Source organism: Lactuca serriola, chromosome 8 (genome assembly GCF_051521515.1).
Source record: "Lactuca serriola cultivar US96UC23 chromosome 8, Lser_US96UC23_V15, whole genome shotgun sequence".
In the NCBI taxonomy this organism is placed as follows: Eukaryota; Viridiplantae; Streptophyta; class Magnoliopsida; order Asterales; family Asteraceae; genus Lactuca; species Lactuca serriola.
This window is the reverse complement of record NC_136415.1, coordinates 155,464,853-155,484,703: the sequence shown is the minus strand read 5'-3', so window position 1 is coordinate 155,484,703 and position 19,851 is coordinate 155,464,853. Positions and strand designations below refer to the sequence as shown.

Here is a 19,851-nt window from a genome sequence, read left to right as displayed (position 1 = left end):
TTTTCAATAATTTTCTATATTTTGCTACGGAAACATATTCCGTAACTATTTAACTACGGAATTTTCCGTAGCCAAATACCTATGGATTTTGATTTCGTAGCTATTTTGCAAATTCACCTTTTTGTAACAAGTCTACCCTAATAAATGAAAATGACTTTGCCACATGTCATTCCCTCATAATTTATTAGCCACATGTCATTTTGTTATAATTTGAAATATATATTTATTTTCCACTTGTCGTTACTTTAATTTTTATTTTCAATATATCATTAATTTGGTTTCCATAAATTAAACCTACCATTAATTTTAAATTTTAAATTTCAAATAAATTTACGGTTTAAACCTTCATGTTTTAACATTTTGTTATAATTAACCTGTGTACTACACAATAAATACATAATTTTTATTTCTTTATTTTTTGCATGTTATTTTCTCATAATTTTCACTTATTTCAATTTCAAATTCAAATAAAATTTCTATTTAATCGTTCGTACTTAACATTTTGTTTTAATCAACCCGTATAATATACGGGTCTCACAGCTAGTTTCATAATAGATTAGCTACAAAATTTTATTTTGTGGCAAATTTTCCTAGCAAAATAGCTACGGATCTTAATTTCATAGCTAACTAGCTACGGATTTTTATTTTGTATTATGTAGCCAACTAACTACGTACATAGATTTTGTAACAAGTTTCATAGAGAACTAGCTACAACAAAAAACCTTGTAGTATTATTTGTAGTAAACTAGCTACGAATTTTAATTCCGTAGCAACTATTCAAGATTTAGCTACGGAATGTAATTCCGTAGCAATTTCTGTAGCAAATTAGTTACAACCAACTATTTTGTAACCTATTCCGTATTAAAATAACTATGAATTCAGATTCCGTAACAACTTTACGTAGCTATTTAAAATTTAGCTACATAATGCAATTCCGTAACCATTTATGTAGCAAAATAGCTACGACAAGTCGTTCCATAGTATATTCCGTAGTAAAATAGCAACGGATTTTCATTCCATAATAACTTTCCGTAGCTATTTAGGATTTTTCTTGTACTGAAAGTTATCCAAAGTAATATCTCAAACATTAATTTGAATATGTATGAATAATGTATCTATTGAATTACTGTTCAAGTAATGTTATATTTTGCAAATTTTAATAATAATAATAATAATAATAATAATATATTTAAAAAAAAAAAAAAAAAAAAAAAAAAGACTTACGTTTATTTTTATCAAAACATTTTTACGGATACTTGTAGTTTCCAATTTCAATGTACAAGCCATTTTTGTCAAACATAATCATAGTTGCATATGTAGCTTACCTCCAAAACGTCTAATTACAATAAATTAAACAATTGAGTAAACTCACCTTTAGCAACAAATTTAAAATATTGAGTAAACTCACCGTTAGGAACCAAGTTATGATTAAAAATGACCAAAATATTATTATTTGTGAAAATGAGTTACATTCTTGACAGAACATCAAACATTCCGGATTATTTTTGTATTCAACTTCCACATATAACACCCAAAGCATCAAAGTTGCCAACATAAATGGGTTAAGTTTGGTTACAAATCCCACTCCTCAAATCTATGAGAAGGATTTAAACATTGGTTAAAGAGAAATTATCTTGTAAATTCCAAGTTTACACAATCCATAGCGACCTTCTTAATCATCTATGAAATTTGTAGATTTTCAAGTCATCAATCCATGAAGCAGTGAAGATTGAATTTGGATCATCATGTCACTAGATCAGCCCTATGCTATTTATGAAATTATAACATCAGTAGCTCAAAAACACCACATGAGATCATACCTGTGATAATCACCTTTAATCTGCCCATTTACGAAATCTGCTTCTTGGTCTCCTCTGGACTAATTTTTATGTTTAAAGATTCAGTTAGTAAGAAGGATAAAAGTTTCCATCGTTTAACAGGAACAAGGAATCCCAGCTGCGATTCTAGGTTTGATGGTTTGAACAAAAGAAATAGCGAAGTAAATCAAGGGATATGAACACTTCGTCAATCGACCTTAGCTCCCTTTTTTTTTTTTTTTTCTTGATTCGAGTTTGTTGTTACAACTCCCTGATGTTTTTCAGCCTATATATGCGAGCTCGATCGATGTATACGTGACTTGGACCTCGAGGCCAAGATCGCATGGTCTTCAGCAGCCCATAATGTTCGGTTCATCTTGACTCTTGTCCACTTATGTATTAACCTATTTTAATTGCTTTCCTATGCAACTCCCAAGAGCTAAACTTCATTTTCCTTATTCTTGTACACATAAGTTTCATTCAAAATGTTTTAATTGTCAAACAATTCCCATCATCCAATGTATTTATGTTACCAATTAATGTAATATGTTTCACTAATAGTTAACGGATACCAAGAAAAAAGGACTTAACGTGGCAGAAAAGTATATTGATGGCTCGGCAGCGGAGATTGACATGCTTATGAGGTAATGGGACTGTGTTAAAGATATTACTAGTACTAGGTGTAAGACCCGTGTAATACACGGGTTTATTAAAAATAAAAATTTAATATCAATATTTAAACATTAAATTTAATATCAATATCAATTTTAGAGCTCTCATTAATTATGACATTTATTACATTATAAATATATTAATTCTTTTTCAAGGAAACATTTATTTCTCTCAATATTATAAACGAAATAAGTTATGATATGTGAACAAATCAGAAAATTACATGTAGAAATAAATAAATTCTAAAAATCTATTAAAATGTCATGTGTCCAAATCAATGAGGACATGACATGTGGCAGAAAATGAGTTTTATTTATTAGTATAGATTGTTCATTACAACTCACTCCCTAGGTGTTGTATTTAGCATGCGTGCTTCTTTGATTGTTTCTATAGATGTGAGTAACTCTTGTATTTTTTTTATACATTCTAATCAAGAGCATTTGTATATTCTAAATCTCTAACTTTCAATAATCCTCGACTTCTCAAGCTGGTAATGAAATCTCTATTTCTTTTAATTGTTCGTAGACATGTTTAAAATCATGAATGAATTCCAACATAGTGTTGTTAATAAGTCCTCTTTCTCTAACCTCAACACATATATCACTTTCGATTCTATTTCTCTAACCTCAACACATATATCACTTCCGATTCTATTGGCAGAGGTGGTACTGAGAATGTGATAAAAATTACAAGTTTTTGAACAAGTCCATGAATTTATAAAAGGTTTACTAGTTCATGGAGTTAGCGACATCCAAAAACATCTCACACTAGTCTAAAACAATAGTCTGTCAAAGATTGACCCACTCCCATCTTTGGAAGTTTTATCTCTTGTCAGTTTAAGTTTGAGCATCGTCTTAGATTGATAGATTCCCTCATTACTTTCACATTTGGATTTGGTGGTTGTTGATTTCTTTTTATTTACAAAACATTTGTCTGTCTTTGCAAATATGGTGCATTATTATCTCATCATATGCATCTAAAGATTGCTTACTTAAACGACTCTAATGTTGAAAGTCGTGATAGGTGCGTTTTTATCTCATCATAGATAAAATCCATTATTTTGATGTATGAACATCAATCGTACTTCTACTAAAAAAAAATTAAAGAACTTAATGAATAAACAAAGGGAATACAATAAAATTTTACTATACACATCGAATAGTCATGCTGATGAATAGTCAAAAACACTTGATTTGACATGTAGAATAATAAAAATGAGACAATTGACATAATAATTTTGGTATTAAAATGTAACACCCAATTCCCAGTAAGATCACTTCTGAGTTTATCAATTAAATCTTAAGGGATTGGGAAAATGACTTATGAGCCCAACAAAGTTTTCAAACCGTTCAAAAAACCTCAATCATGTTTTGTATGTTTAAGAAAACTCAACGAACTTAACATTTTGTCAAAAAAAGCCCAACTAAGTTATATTTTTGTTCAATTCTATGGAAGTCAAAGAAGATAAACATATGACGTGGCTTATTACCATATCGGGAAAATGAATTTTCAGACCAATAAAGTTTTCAAACCGTTCAAAAAACCTCAATCATTTTTGTCTGTTCAAAAAAACCCAACGAACTTAATATTTCAACAGACAAAACATGATTGTGGTTTTTTGAACGGTTTGGAAACTTCGTTGGGCTTTTTTAGACGAGAGGTTAAGTTCGTTGGATTTTTTTGAACATGCAAAACATGATTGAAGTTTTTTGAACGGTTTGGAAACTTTGTTGGGCTTGTAAGTCATTTTCCCTTATTTTGATGTATGAACATCAATTGTACTTGTATTAAAAAAAATTAAAGAACGTAATGAATAAACAAAGGGAAAACAATAAAATTTTACTATACACATCGAATAGTCGATACTGATGAATAGTCAAAAACGCTTGATTTGACATGTAGAATAATAAAAATGAGACAATTGACATGATAATTTCGGTATTAAAATGTAACACCCAATTCCCGGTAAGCATCACTTCTGAGTTTATCAATTAAGTCTTAAGGGATGGAAACCTTGCCCACGCGTGACCATGTTTGTGTCACGGTATGGCGGTACCGAGAAGGACGCACATCTCATTGGGTTTCACGACGTGATAATATATTGGTCACACGACATGACAACCCTTGCATGCGAAACCCTAATTATAAGGTTTGTGCCTCTATTTAAGGGAAGTGAGGATTAAAGTTTTCACACCCTCAGCCACCATTACCTCCCTTCACCCTTAACAAAATCCTAATCCTCCATTGTCGACTGTGAGCTCCTTTTTGGTGATTTTTAGCCTTGAAGAAGAAGAGAACGCGTCTTGGTGCATCATCTCAACTAGCAAACCACTCCCTCATCATCTTTAGCTGCCTTAGGACTTTTGTAAGTCCTCAAGTTCCTACCTTTTTAGCTCAAGCATGTTAAATCTAGAGTTTTAGCCACTTTTCTCAATGATTGATGAAGTTTGAGTGTTGGAATCTCATAAAGTTGGCAACTTTATGAATTCTTGGGACTCCTTTGTAACCCCTTGTCCCAGATCTTGAAAGTTAGTGAGCTATGGGTTTCATGCATGAGATTTGATCTCATTTTCCCTTCATTTTAACCTAGCTTGTGTATAAGACATGCATCGGATATGCATGTCCAAAAAGCAATGATTTTTATGATAATATTGATGCTCCCCTGATTAAATCATATAGCTTCGCCATTTCGCTCCTATTTTTGAATTTTTGTCAATTTTAGCCCAAAAATCAATTTTCGAATTTTAAAATTCCATTTTCTACCCAAAATTTTGACTTATAATTTTTGACTTCCTAAATTGGCTTTTGACTTAAAATTTTGACTTTGACTTTCAAGTTTGACATTTGACTTTCTAGTTTAACCTTCAAATTTTCACTTTTAGCTTTTCGGTTTGACTTTTAAGTTTGACTTTTTAAGGCTGACTTTTGAGGTTTTAAGTCAAAGGGCATTTTTTTTGATAAACAATGAGTTCCTCAAACATCCCGGTCAATGAAGTTTCATGTTCTCAATCTTGTGAAGCTACGATTAAATTTCTTCGTGAACAAAATGATTTACTAAAAAAAGAAAATGAGGATCTTAAATACGAAGGATATACACTTAGGAAAGGTCAAAAACCCTTAAAAGAACAACTAGAGGCCAAAACCAAGGACTTCCAAAAACTTCAAGAAGAATATAGCAACAAATGTGAGAATTATAAATATGTTAAGGAATAGCTTGCTAATTTGATTGCCGAACTTGATGTATTAAAGGCTAAATATAGAGATGCTGAATTCAGCTTTAAGAAATTTGATGTGTCAAGTGAGGTAGTTGCATCCATGATAGAAAAACAATTAACATTTAAAGATAATCAACCCAAGGGTCTAGGGTATCATAGTGTTCCACCTTCTTTTAGTGAAAACTATAACCCACCCCTTGAGACCAACGAGGAAGAAATTAATACCTGCTCAGTATGGCCAAACCACTGCTCCAGCTTCAGTTAAGACTGAACAATCAGGGCTAACTAAGGGTGCTGAGATGAACGATTCTAATGATTCTTATTCCTGTGCAGGTAAAGCAGTGGAAGATGAGAACAAGGAGAAAAGAATTAATTTAGTTCTGTTGATTTTGTTGACTGTCAAACCAATGTCTCCTTGAACTCTGAATCTATTGCTTCTAACTCATTTACTTTTAATCAACCTGTTGTTGGTAAATACAGGGCACTAATTCAAGCTAAACAGAGTGCCCGTTGCAAGTATGCTTATGGGAACAATCAGAGACAAGTCAAGGGCATGCTACAAGGGGAAATCAGAAACAATTCATACGTGAAGAAAATACATGTTTTCACTGTGGAACACCTGGACACATTGCCAGAATTTGTCCTAATCGTGCATATGTTCCCTATTACGCACAAGGATGGCAGAACGCGCCAAGAGGGAGATACCCCAAAAGAAGCCCTTCAAGGTCACAATCGTGCAATGGTGATTGGAATGTGTTGAAGGCCAAGAATCTAACTCCCAAGAACAAGAAGGAAAAGTCGTCCAAGAAGTCCAATCCAAGAGATGCTCCAGTGAAACCAAGATCAGTTAGATCAAAGTCATCTCGAAGATCGGCTTCAAGTTCAAAATCAAGTGTCGAGGCACCCATCCACTCGAACAAGAAATGGGTTAAACCCAACTACAGATGGGTACAAAAGGTTCAATCTCCCAAATCGTCTAATGATTCTAATATTTCTCCGTCTTATGTTTGTGATAAGCAGGACATGTCATGGGAGAGAGTACCTTACGTTGATGGTAACGGTTAACCCAGTTTCAAAATGGATTAGGTTCCATAGACCAACTGATCTCTATTTGCTGGAGCAGCTATGGAGGCATATCATCAGACTTCGGTTTGTTGGTAGTGGCTGTTCCAGGAACATGATAGAGGACATCTCTCAACTGTACAACACTCAGAACTTAGTTTGAGAATATGTGTCCTTTGCGGGAGAGGAAGAAAAAAGAGAATCATACATGGGGTTTACGCTTAACGATGTGAAGAATTTTCGGATCTATTCTGAGATTGAAATATGCATGCTGTTCTCAGACCTTTTGGATGCAAATTCAATTGATGACTTACGGTTTGAGTTTTCTTCTTGATTCTCCTGAGTTTATCTTAAACTAATTCCTTTTGAAGAGAATCTTTTATTTTCTTATAGTTTTTTGTTTGTAAGTATTGTTTGGGAAGTGATATGAAGTCTAGTGCTAAAGGGCAATCTGATATTCATGTAATGCACTAAAGTTAAATTGTTTAGACTCTGTGTTCAATGTGCTGGTAGGCACGAAGGATTCAAAAGGACTAGACATTGATTGACAAATGAAATGACTTGACAATATGAACTTAAATAGTTTCATTTGGACTGACAATACGATGTTCGGGTAGATTGAGCAGTGAGATAAACATGGGAACCTGTGAGATACACTAAAAGTTAATTATCTAGAACTGTGGCTCAACATTTCTTCGATGTACGAAATTATGTCCTTAATTCCAGTTCTGATAGGGCGACTGGGGGGTTCTGATAAAGTAGGTCTGTAGGAAATCATTTTCTTGCTTTCTATCTGTCAGTCATATGTTGCCTCCTTTGTGCGATTGGAACATATCCGACCTGGAATGCAACGTACACAACTCTATCTCTATGCATACCCTTATCTATGCAATTCTTTTTATCTGTTAGCCATATGATGTTCCCTCTGTGTGATTGGAAGATCCGACCTGGGACACATCATATGCACTCTACTATCTCTCAAATCCTCTATCTATGTTAGTCATATGTTGTTCCCTCTGCGTGATTGGATGACCTCTGACTTGGGATACAACATATGCGTTTCTATATTTATCTTCTCTCTAAAATATTGAATACTCACATAAAGTAAGGAGTTCTTTGGAAGTTATTAATTACCGGGGTATATCGGAAAGTGGGAAACACGTTCTAGTGCATCTAAAATTAAACAATTTAAAAGGTTGTTTGTAGATCTCGCTGCTGAATTTAAGTGGACAACAATATCCTTGGTAGTCGTCAGCTAAATGTTTGTTTAAATATATAGGTACAATTGTCTTATCACTTATAATCTGTCCAATTTGTCCATATCCTTTGTGTTTAAGTGAACCACAATACCGGTGATTGACTAGATCTAGACATTCAGGTGTGTGCTGATAAACGATATTGAATTGCTTGACAACTTTGATCCCAAATATTTTTGTTTTGTTAAATTTGTTCATAGTTTTTCTCTATGCACAAATTGAAGGGGGGGGGGGGGGGGGAATTAAAAATTTTAAAAATCAAACAAAAAAATCAGAAAAATAAAAAAAAAAATCCAAAAACAGTGTTATTTCCGTTTTATTTATTTTTCAGAAAAATCAAAAATAAAAAAAAAATATTTTTTTTTCTTTTTTATGTTTCCAGAAAATATGAAAAATCAAAAAATATTGTGTGCTAAGTTTTCTTTTAGTTTTGTTTTTATCTCAAATTTTTCTTTGTCTTGAAAAGTGAATTCAGATATAAATGAGACTCATGGAGACTATATCAAGAATTTTTGAGCCAAGGCTTCATCCGTGATCATTGAAGAATTCTCATTCGAAGGAACAAGAAATGAAGATTATTCTTTCAACATTCAATCTTTCAACCCCAGAAGCAAGGTGAAGTTGTTCTTGAAGATTATGTGACGGATTGCATTGAAGCATCCTCAATCAGTTTGCTGCTATCTATGTACCTGCTGAAGTGATCCAGAAGATTCGTTCTCTTTGAAGATTCTCAAGCTGAAAGCGCCAATTTTCAAGAATCTCTACATGAAGCCTCCACACCCAACGTGTGTTCAAAGCCAAATTCTAAAGAAATGTCCATCCGTTCAAGATGAAGTCATTCAACTAGAAGATTCAGTTGTTCATCTTAAATTTGTGAAGAAATACAAGACAAAAAGCTGAAGACAAGCTCCAAATGAATTTTGACAAGAAAAGCCAGCTACATTTTTAGGGGGAGTTTGTTGGGTAAAAGAAAATAAAGCTATAAACCAAGGGGGGATTGTTGGGTCTAAAATATTGGTTTATACTTTGCTTTTCTAAGCATTTATTGTTTTCGGTCTTGGGCCGAAAACCCCTTTGATTTGTTTGTAGCTTGGACCGAAAACCCATGTGTTTTCGGTCTGGGTATTGGGTTTAGGCATTGGTTTTTTGGCTCATATATATATATATATATATATATATATATATATATATATATATATATATAGTAGCATTAGTGGGTGTGGGCACATAGTACAAGGAGCATTCATTCATAATCATATTGTAGAAAGAGAAAGTTAGAGAGAAGAAAAGTGTGTGTGTGAATCTTGTGTTGGAACATCATTCTAATCATATAAACATTGAAGATTCATCTTATTCTTCTTCTCCTTCTTCTCCATTTGATCTTGCATCATCCAATTGATTGGGATTTCACACCATCAATTGGATATGATTGATACACCAAGCTAATTTGGGACTTACAAGAATGGTTCCCACGACGTAACGAGTTGATTATCATGATGTGGCGATGGATAGATTCGTGATTATTTTGTCCTCACATTGCTACGGCGTAACCAAAGGGTGGCCACGACGTCACGATCGGTTGAGTGACTTTTGATTGTTGACTCTCACTTTGACCATTGCATTTTTGACCTAGTGTGAATTTAGGTTAATTTTAGGGTTTTGGGTTGTAGTTTGAGATTTGGTCCCTGTTTGTGGTATAGGTGACCTGTAGTGTCCGTTATTGGATCTGTGATCAGTGTTGTTTTCTGCTAGACTATAAGGTGAGTTTTCTCACTATACTCTGTATTGTAGTATGTATCTTTGTGTGTAGGATGTTGTTATGTTGTAGTGTTTTGTTAGACTGGTAGATCTATAATGATTATCTATGTTTTCTTGTTTTTTTTTGTGCATATGTTGCCATAGTATGGTTGGGTTGACGTGATACTACATTGTCCTGTAATCCAACAAACCCGAGAGTAATCCAGTCATAAGTTGAAGGTCGGGAGGGCAATCCAGTCTAATGATGTCAGCTCAGGAGTATGCCAGTCATAAGCTAAGGGGGCAAGACAGGACAATGCATTCTTTTGTTGTGAGCTCGGGGAAATCCAGTCTTATGTTGAGGGCCCGTTGTGCATGCATTGTATATGTATTGTTGTATGGGGTATTTTGAGGGAACTTGCTAAGCTTTGGCTTACATTTGTTAATTTCAATTTTTTTATACACTTTAGATGATCGGGGCAAGGCGAAAGCATGACGATACACATCCTTCTGCTGATTTATGTATTAAGAGATTATTTTGCTACTCTGATTTCTATGAATTTGTTTTGAAAACAATCTTTGACGGCCTTATGGTTTCATGAAAATGTCTTTTAAAAAAATGATGAAAAATATTGTCATATTTTTTGGGATGTTACATAAAAGATATATTTGATTATCATGACGAATAAAAAAAATGAGGTAGATCTACACTAAAAGTTCAACTCATAACTCCCAGTGAACTACGTTTCTCAAGTACACTGTGAAATGAATATGACAATCTCTATATATAGGATGCCAATGGAATATCATGTAAGTCCATAAGAAAATTTTCTCTCATTCACCAAGGAATCTTCTAAATATTCTCTTGTCGTCTTCCATGTAGAACTTTGCACCAAACAACCAAAGTGTTCTTGTATATCATATTGTTTTCATATTTCGAATAGAGTTTCAGTTTCAAACATGTTTTTCTTCGTTACCTATGATTGGTTAAGCTACATACAGGTTTTACAGGAGCTTAATAAAGAATCTAACTGCAAAACGGACAAAAAAAAAAATAGAATCCGGACTTTTAAATGATAAAATGTTCATGTAGTGTTTACCATATTCTAGACTCGTTCATCACAATCTAGATAAACAATTTTATATACAAAGTTTAAGTCGTACACAAAATAAACCTGAAACTAACCTAGTTCACCGAGTCCATGTTTACACTCTTCGAAAAAAAAATTGAAAACTAGTGTTGGGATTTTTGCCAGGCCCGGCCCTAAAGGGGTGCGGGGTGTGCAGCCGCACAGGGCCCCGAGAAAAATAGGGCCCAATTTTTCTCAAATTATATAGTTGATATTTAATATATATAATATTTTACGTAAAATAGTTCCATAACCACTAGCAGTTCGGCTGGCCAAAAGGCGCTATTGTATCGCGGCAACTAAGGGACAAGGGTTCGAGTCTTAATTCACTCTTTTTTCCTTCTTTTTTCTATTCATCAGTTTGATATTAATATATAAAACTATACTCATGCAAATTCAAATATGTTTGTTAGTTCAACCGGCCAAAGTATCCGTATTATATTATATATACATACTAATTTACAAGTGCCACATGAACAGTACTTTATTGTCATTGGCTGTATTTTTCTTTTTCTATTTTGCTTTTTGATAATTATATTTTTTATCAGTCTCTTCCTCTTTGCCCGATGTCATCTGCTCACCGCCTACTGCCGATAGAAATGTGCTTACTGTCACCGACTCAACTTCACTATCTCTTATACCTTCTTCTAATTATTCCACCGCTTAATCTAATACTCATTTCTCTCTGAATCTATCATGGTCAAGGCCTCCATATCCTTCTACACCGCCTCTCTGAAATACCCCCAACTGATCGTCTCTGCCTCCTTTAAGCCTCCATCCACCGCTATGCATGTATACAGCTCTAGAATCGGTCGCCACCGTGGAACCGTCGAAGCTCCAGACGCCCTTCTGCCGGTCTTCACGACCTTCGTTTTGCTGGAAATCTATTTGATAGTCGACTGTCTAAAATCAAACGGCGGTCGCATCCCTTCTCTAAAATCGAGCAGCAACAGGTAATTTATCGTTTTATAAAGATTTACTAATTTTTCTGATTCCTCCCCCGATTCAAACCCATTTTCACAAACATCTTCACTGGAATTGGAATTGGAATTCACAGCAGTTTGTTTCTTATATAACCCTCGGCTCTTATCCAGAAAGCTTCGCAGCACCTCCTTTTATATATGTCGTCGTCCTCCGGTGGCTTCCCGTTTTCCATCCCTGATTCCGCTAATTAGGGTTAGGTTTGTTGTTGTTGTTCTGTCCTGGACGACGTTACAACAACGGCTCTTAGGCCGGTCCTTCATCCTGTGAATCAAGTTGTTTCAAGGTCCTCTGGTGTCACGACGATCGATTCCCCCTTCGTATCCTTCTTGACTACCATCAAAATCAAATCTTTTGCTATTAGAATATATGGAAGGTTTCAGACCGACTTGCACCAGCAACACAGAAGACTAATGTTACTATGATTGAAAGGGTAGACTTCCATGATAGCGATGCTTTCCCCTGCTTTTCCTTTTTCAACTTAATGAAAAGGTAGATATTGGTTGAACTAATTTTTGGATTTTGTTTTTTACCAGTTATCTAATATTTCATATTTATGATGTTTATAGTTACGGAATAATGTATGTGCTTCTATATGCAGGTTTTATGTGATATATTGGCGGATAATAATGGTATTAAGAAACTCCAGGTAAATATTAATGGTGTAGGTGATAAGATTACATTTTTATTTATTTTATTTATAAAATTTTAAATTTTCAACATGTTGATTATTGTGTGAAATACTGATGTATTTCCATGTTACAATGACCAATTATTTTCTCTTTTTTATACTTGAAGCATATTTGTTACAGATGTATGTCATTGTTCTTATTCTTTACATTCTATCAATCATCAAAAATAATATTGATGTGATACAAATCTTGGTTAATTTGTTTATTTTCAGTTGTGCTTCTTGCTTATTGTGTGCAGGGGGTGTACTCTGATCACAATCGACGAGGGCTGTTGTTTCTATGGGTTTAGGACTTCAAAGATTTATGTACAACTTCCCCAAATTATGTTAATCTCTCCTCCGATTGAGCCCCACCATATACATAGGACTACTGATGCCAATTTTGCCCTTGCCCTAAGATCTGGAAAATCGTTTCAGCTGGAAATTCGTTGATGTGTATAAGCCTTTCTTTAGACCCCAAAAGACGATCTTCGTTTGCCTAACTTGCCACCAGATTCCGATACTGTACAAATTTTTCGACTTGGGAAAGGTCTTTGGAAACCCTCGATGTATATGGTTGCCCTGTTGCTGCTGTAGAGATATATCCAAATTCACGAGGGATCAACCGGTAAATCACACCAACCTTACTGCATCATGTTTTGGTTATGGTTTTTTTCAATTCTGAATTTCAACAGTTTCGTTAGTATTTTGATTTAGATTGAAAGTTTTTAAGCTAATTCGTTGTTTCTACTTTTAATTTGACATTTATTTGTTTCAAGGATTATTTTGGCCAATATGGAAAGGAAAAAATATTGGTTATGTTGTTCTTCAGTAGAAATGAAACCCACCAAGCAATTCAGTATACATGTTATCTGTTTACATTTTCAGACTAAAAGTTTGAAACTCTCAGCTTTGTTTTTCTTCATCACAGATTCTCGCTGTTTTCTGTGAGCCGGGTGTGGCAAAAGTGAATGTCATCTGTTGGATTGCAACACAGATAATGAATAAGGAGAGTTTAAGCCGTTTGATAATTGTAGTACAAAATCTCCTTATGGTATATCTTAATAGTTATTTTTTTGGGATTATTGGTCAGTGATTTAATATACTGTGGTGTTTATGTTAAAGAAATACCACTTTACTTTATTTATGTTTGCATTTTTTTTCAGGGGGAGAAATGAGACCACTAACTTAGAAGAAAATAACAAAAAAATTCATACGATGAGGCTGTTGTGCTATTTGTCAAGGTATACTTTTCATTTTATTTTGATAAATCAATTAATTATAATATGATGCTATGGTTTATTTCCTTTACTACAATGTATTTTCACTTATACTATTGGCGGATAACATTTTTTTTTTACCTAGGTTCTCTTGCAATTGATGTAGAAGTGATCTTTACTTTTATAAAGGGTAAATTTGTCATTTTTTGCTCAATTATTCTGCTATCTATCTTTACAATGAGAATTTGTTGGAAGGAATCTAATGTTTAGTCATTCCACTTTCTAAGTATACCAAAAGAATGAGTTTTACCCATAAGAATTCAACTGCTTTGAACCCATTTGGCTCTATAAATGACAACTCAGTGATGGTTGTAGATTTGTTCCAGTATTTATCAGTACATTAACCTTTCGACTTTTCATTTTATTTTTTGCTTAAGACTATTTTACGTTTCTTCTTTGCTTCCATAGGTACTTTAGAGTGACCTTAGAGATTTGGTTGGGAGTTGATGTATGACGCCATGGTTTGATTTATATTTTGATTTGTATCTTACGGAGGAAAAGAGGTATTTTATGTCTCATGTGTAGACTTTTTGTATATACCTTTTTTATTTGTAATATACTAACATTTCATGATGGTTCTATTTCTATTGCTCCTCAATTGAAAGAGGTTGATAAATGTGTGAAATGATTCAGAAAGAAGAGTGAAATGGATTTCAGTGGTCTTTGACATATTTTAACGTATTTTTTTGAAGTAAAATATGAAGATATCAATTTCCATTCCATCTTTGTTGGCCAAATATTTGATTTTATAAGAACTTTTCAGTAATTTTCCATGTTTGTAGATGTTTGGACTGCTCTAAACCTCGATTGTTGATTACATGCTTTTTTACATTTATTTCTCATTGTAAGTTTTGCATTCACTGATTGTGTTTGGATTCCAACCCCGCAAAGCGGGGATTCTTCCCTAGTTTACTTTAATTTTCAATGGTTTCAATTCTTGGCTCCCCATTAACTTATTTTTTAATTAATAAGTTTTTACAATATTTTTTTATTTATTAATCATTTTTTTTTAAATCGCTCTTATCCATCTTAATTAATCGTTTTCTTAATTAAATATGTTTTTTTTTTCATCCTCACCCACCTTAATTGATTTACAGAACCCACAAGTAGTATTAATGAATTTTGCATATATCTAAAAAAATTATACTTAGGGCCCAAATATTATTTGTCGAACAGGCCCTCAAAATCAACGGACCGGCCCTGATTTTTTCCTAGGGTTTTTTACAATTGTCCAAAACAACGTTCCATTTGAAGGTAATTCTCATTCATATAGGAGGTGACCATACAAATGGATAACGATTTAATTTCGCACTGGTCTAAAACGATGCATTACAAACTATTTCTTCTTTTTCCAAATAACTAAAAACGGTATCTTGTATTAATAATAAATATTGAATTGATGAGTTCACTTAATGGATCAAGATGATTTAACGACTACAAACAAGGACTATATATCTAAACTACGCAAATGTCAGCACGTTGTGTAGGTTAATAAAATATTAAAAAAATATATGTTAATTAATGGTGTATGCATGTGCTTTGCACAGAATAAAATAATAGGATAAAAAATTGTATATTATAAATGAATCTACAAATTTTAGATATAATTGTAATACGAAACTAATTATAACTTAAACATACCAAAAAGCCATGGAAAAATTTTCATTTTTAAAACATTAATCCATACAACAATTTGTTCCCAAAATCATTCAAAGTGAAAAAATAGTATTTAAACATTAGAGTAAAAGTCAAAATAGCTACTATGCAGAACCAAACTCTAGGGGGATGTTGTGCAGTCACGTCGGGCCTTCCCTTTTGAACTGGAAGTACCTGAAACAATATTCATAAAACTTTTAGCACAAAGCTTAGTGAGTTTCCCAAAGTACCATATACAGCATGTATACAAATATAACAGTACGTGGCTGTGTCAGGTCCATATCTACCCTGAGTCCATAATGACTCTATGTAACATCTTGTAGTTGTTTCGGGTCCATATCAACCCTCGACTCCGTATCAACCCCAAGTATATAATGACTCTATATAATACCTTGTAGATGTGTTGGGTTTGTATCAACCCCCAGGTCCATTTTACTCCACATACGTACACATACAGACATATAAGCATGACACACAAAGACAACAAGGACATATAGGCATATCAGCAAGTGTCACAAAGACAACCATCATCCTACAAACATAATCCAGTGGGTCGGTATTGGAGCCTTCAACCCACAAGCACAGTGAACAGACTCACCTCAATCTGAAGATAATTGAACACACACGTGCTACTGCTACCGGGATCCTCACACTAAACATAACCAGAACCATCATAATCAATATTTAGGTCAATCACCCATAATCCAAGGTCCAATCATATTCCATCATGCTAAGGGTTAAAAGACTATTTTACCCTTACCTTACTTGACCCATCTAACCATGGCCCAAACTCAAATAACCCAAGGCCCAAAAGGCTTTCTAGTGAGTACGTCATGCGTACCCACCAATTACGCTCCACGTACGCAGACTCAACAAAAATGGAATTCGAGGCAATCTCATTACGCACTGTGTACCAAGATGATACGCCCAACGTAACTCGCTGATGTCCAATCTGCTAAAGTTGACAACTTTAAGCTTTTGTATGCCGTAATGGATCCCAAGATCAAATTTTTATGACTTAATAGCCTTAAGATGACCAGAAATGATGCTCAAAGGTTTGGGAGTAACTTCTACTCACAAGATCCAAGCCATGGGACCAAAATGTAACACCCGTAGATTAGGGCTAGTCAATTTAAGGACAATAAGCGTCAAAAATGACTTTTTGATGGAAGATTATTTCGAAGGAATAATCTTAACTAAGTTTTAGTATATGTTACAAGGATTCCGTACATATAAAGAACGCCGAAATCCGAGTTATAACGAAGAAGTTATGACATGTCGAAGTTTCGCGACAGAACCGGCACGACACAACGCGACGTAAAAAGTGAATTTACGTTAGAGCGATATTTAGCCTTAGCGATCAAAATGAAAGTCGTAGAGTTCGTTAGACCGTGAGCATGCATAAAAAGAACGTCCAAATCTGACTTTGTATGAGGAGGTTATGATTTTTCTAAGTTTCGACTTAGCGGTATGCAGTCCGAATACTCGATTTGAGATCGAGCGGTTTTTAGCCGAAACAATCTAAACAAGAATCGAAGATCTTGTTGATAGTAGTGCGACGGTAAAAATACAGACGAAAACGGATGTCGGATGAAGAAGTTATGAATTTATAACGGAGTTTTCTTGTCCCGGCCTACTAAAAATAAATAATAAAAATAAATCAAAATTAGCCGACGGAGTCTAAACGAAAGTTGTAGAGCGTAGTCTCACCTACGCGTGGATATAAGAACGTCGAAAACGGAGTTCGTATGAGGAAGATATGAATTTTTGAAGTTTACTAAATAATTAAAATATTAAATTTAATTATAAATTTCGATATTATCCTGGGGGGTGGGGGGGGGGGGGAGGAGGAGTCAGCGACCTTATCCACGTTACGCCCAGCGTACTAAAGATTACACACAACGTAATTCGGGGTTTCAGCCGCTATAAATAGATGTCGAGTGCAGCCGAGTTCTATTGCTCATTTCTTTCCTTCTCTTGAGTTTTTGCCTCGTTTTTCGTGCAAGAAATATCCCGAAGCCCCGGTATTAATCCCGAGCCCCGAAGCAAGTCCCGAAGCCCCAAAGATCCCAATGAGTAAGATTCCCGGGCCGAAGCTCTGCTCGCATGAAGCCCGGTTTTGGAGGAAAACATCCCGGTTTCGTCGTAAAAGATTATTTCAAGAGCCGTAGCGTTGTCCGATCATCTTCTAAACATGTGAGTGTGTGGTTACTTTCTTCTAACACATAAATATTAAGTATTTGCTATGAATTACATGTTATGTGTTTTGTTGCTTATATGTGTGAGCGTATAGTCCCTTTCATAAACACGATTTTAATACTAGTATTGTTTGAATGTATTAAGTATATGTTTGGTGTGAGTTTGTAGTTACCTTCTTCTAACACATAAATATTAAGTATTTGCTACGAAATACATGTTATGTGTTTATATATTGTTGTTTATTTGTGATAAACGTGGAATGGATGTTTTATATAGGTTTTAAATGAGTTAAACTATATATGTATGTTATATCTACAAATATGTTGGGTAGAACATGGGTAGACGAATTAGTTGGTGTGTGATGACGGATGAGTTTGAGGATGAGACGAAAGACGAACCTTGGTAGCTATGGATTTAGTACCGTATAGACGAACGATGGTAGCTATGGATTTAGTACTGTTAGATAAACGTTGGTAGCTATGGATTTAGTACCCGATGAATGAACCAAAGCAGCTATGGAATTAGTGCTTTACGAAAGAACCTTGGCAGCTATTGTCTTAGTGCCTCATAAAGAATCCTGGCAGCTATTGACTTAGTGTCTAATACGAAGTGAACGAATAGATGACTCTTAGGGTAGACCCTTAAGAGTAAGGAAGATAATGGGGATGGGTAATTGGAATGATCGTTTGATGATTGAATATATATATATATATATATATATATATATATATATAAGATATAATATTGTGGGTTGAAAAACCTATATGCTCACCAAGCCCCCAAGCCTGACCCACTCAATTTTCTTTGTATTACAGGTTGTGGCACAAGAGTATAAGTTGGTGGAGTTGACGAGAGATTTTGGATTACAGATCAATAGTTATAAATGATTGTTGTAAGGTCTATTTTATACTGTTTATGCTTTTGGTCTGTATCGGAACATGACGTCCCGAGATTTTGTTATTTAATGAAAATACATCTCTTTAAAGAAATGCTTTGATAAATTCTTATCACATTTTGTTTTGGGAACAAATTCCGCAACTGTTTTCTTTACAAGATTACTCTGATTTTAAAACAAAGCATAAACGAATCGGTCTTTTCTGGCCGTGATTTTTGTGATGTCATACAATACATAACCAAAACACGAGCGAATTCTAGATCTAGTTAAATAAGTGATAAATATTTAGGCTTTATACCTTCTGAAGTTGAGGAATGAAAAATGAGTTCAAGATCCAAGAGATTGACCTTCACCAAGCTTCAATGATGGACATCTTCTTCTTCAAGATGTATTAAAAACACCCATAAACACTCAAGAGGCTCAAAATCTTCACAAATAGGGCTAGGGTTTTGGTATGATGCTTCAGAGAGATGGAGGCTTAGTTTGGAGAGAGTTTCTAGAAGTTAAGTTGCTTAAATAGTGATCAAACCCTAAAAATTATGCTTTGTTCATTGTGTAATTATGCGAGTGTAATGTAGGTAAGCCCAACATACTAGTTAAATTCTCACGCTTCATTTAATGAAGTACGCCATGCGTACTACCCATGTATGCCCAGCGTACTTCTAATTCCCCATTCCCATCTAAAATTCAAACGTCGATAACTTCTTCGTTCCAACTCCGATTTCGGCGTTCTTTATACCCACAGAAAGGTATTGAAGAGCTCCACAACCATATCTTGTTAAATTTGGCTTAACACAAGTCGAAATCAAAATTATAACCCTTGCAAGCGACATCCTTCCCCAATTCACCATTGGTTCCCACTCATGGTTCAAGGGCTTAGATCTCACAACCAAACTTTTCAACCTTCAAAAAGGCATAAACTTTACTTTCTCAAAGCCCCAAAGTCTTCAAATAATTGATTTATGGATCACGAGTCCTGAATCACAGAATGATCCAAAACATGGTGTTACAGTAACCTAGTATCACAATGCATATTATCTAATAGTTTTAATATTTTCATCACAAAACTTGAAGATAAAACATAATCATATGTTCAACACGGTAATATAACCAACAACAACAATACATTTAATAGTATCTATGAATTATTTTAGTAAAAATGGAACATAATGATAATAATACAAATGCTACATGTGAATATTGTATTATTGTGGGTCATTTTTGGAGAATCTCGTCTGGTGTAGAAGAGAAAATAGTATATAAGGGACACACATGGTAGTT

General features: G+C 34.3%; 1 long non-coding RNA gene across 4 annotated transcripts; it reads left to right on the top strand.

The window, feature by feature from the left end:
• The first annotated feature begins 12,065 nt into the window (after window positions 1-12,065).
• LOC145068967 (uncharacterized) lies at window positions 12,066-14,642 on the top strand. 4 transcript variants are annotated; one of them, XR_013689188.1, is made up of 7 exons: window positions 12,066-12,362; window positions 12,472-12,519; window positions 12,801-13,168; window positions 13,472-13,594; window positions 13,707-13,784; window positions 13,906-13,950; window positions 14,229-14,642. It is a non-coding gene; the product is annotated as an uncharacterized LOC145068967 (long non-coding RNA). The 4 variants fall into 4 exon arrangements; XR_013689187.1 differs by having other exon boundaries at window positions 13,906-14,642; XR_013689186.1 differs by having other exon boundaries at window positions 13,707-14,642.
• The last annotated feature ends 5,209 nt before the right edge of the window (window positions 14,643-19,851 follow it).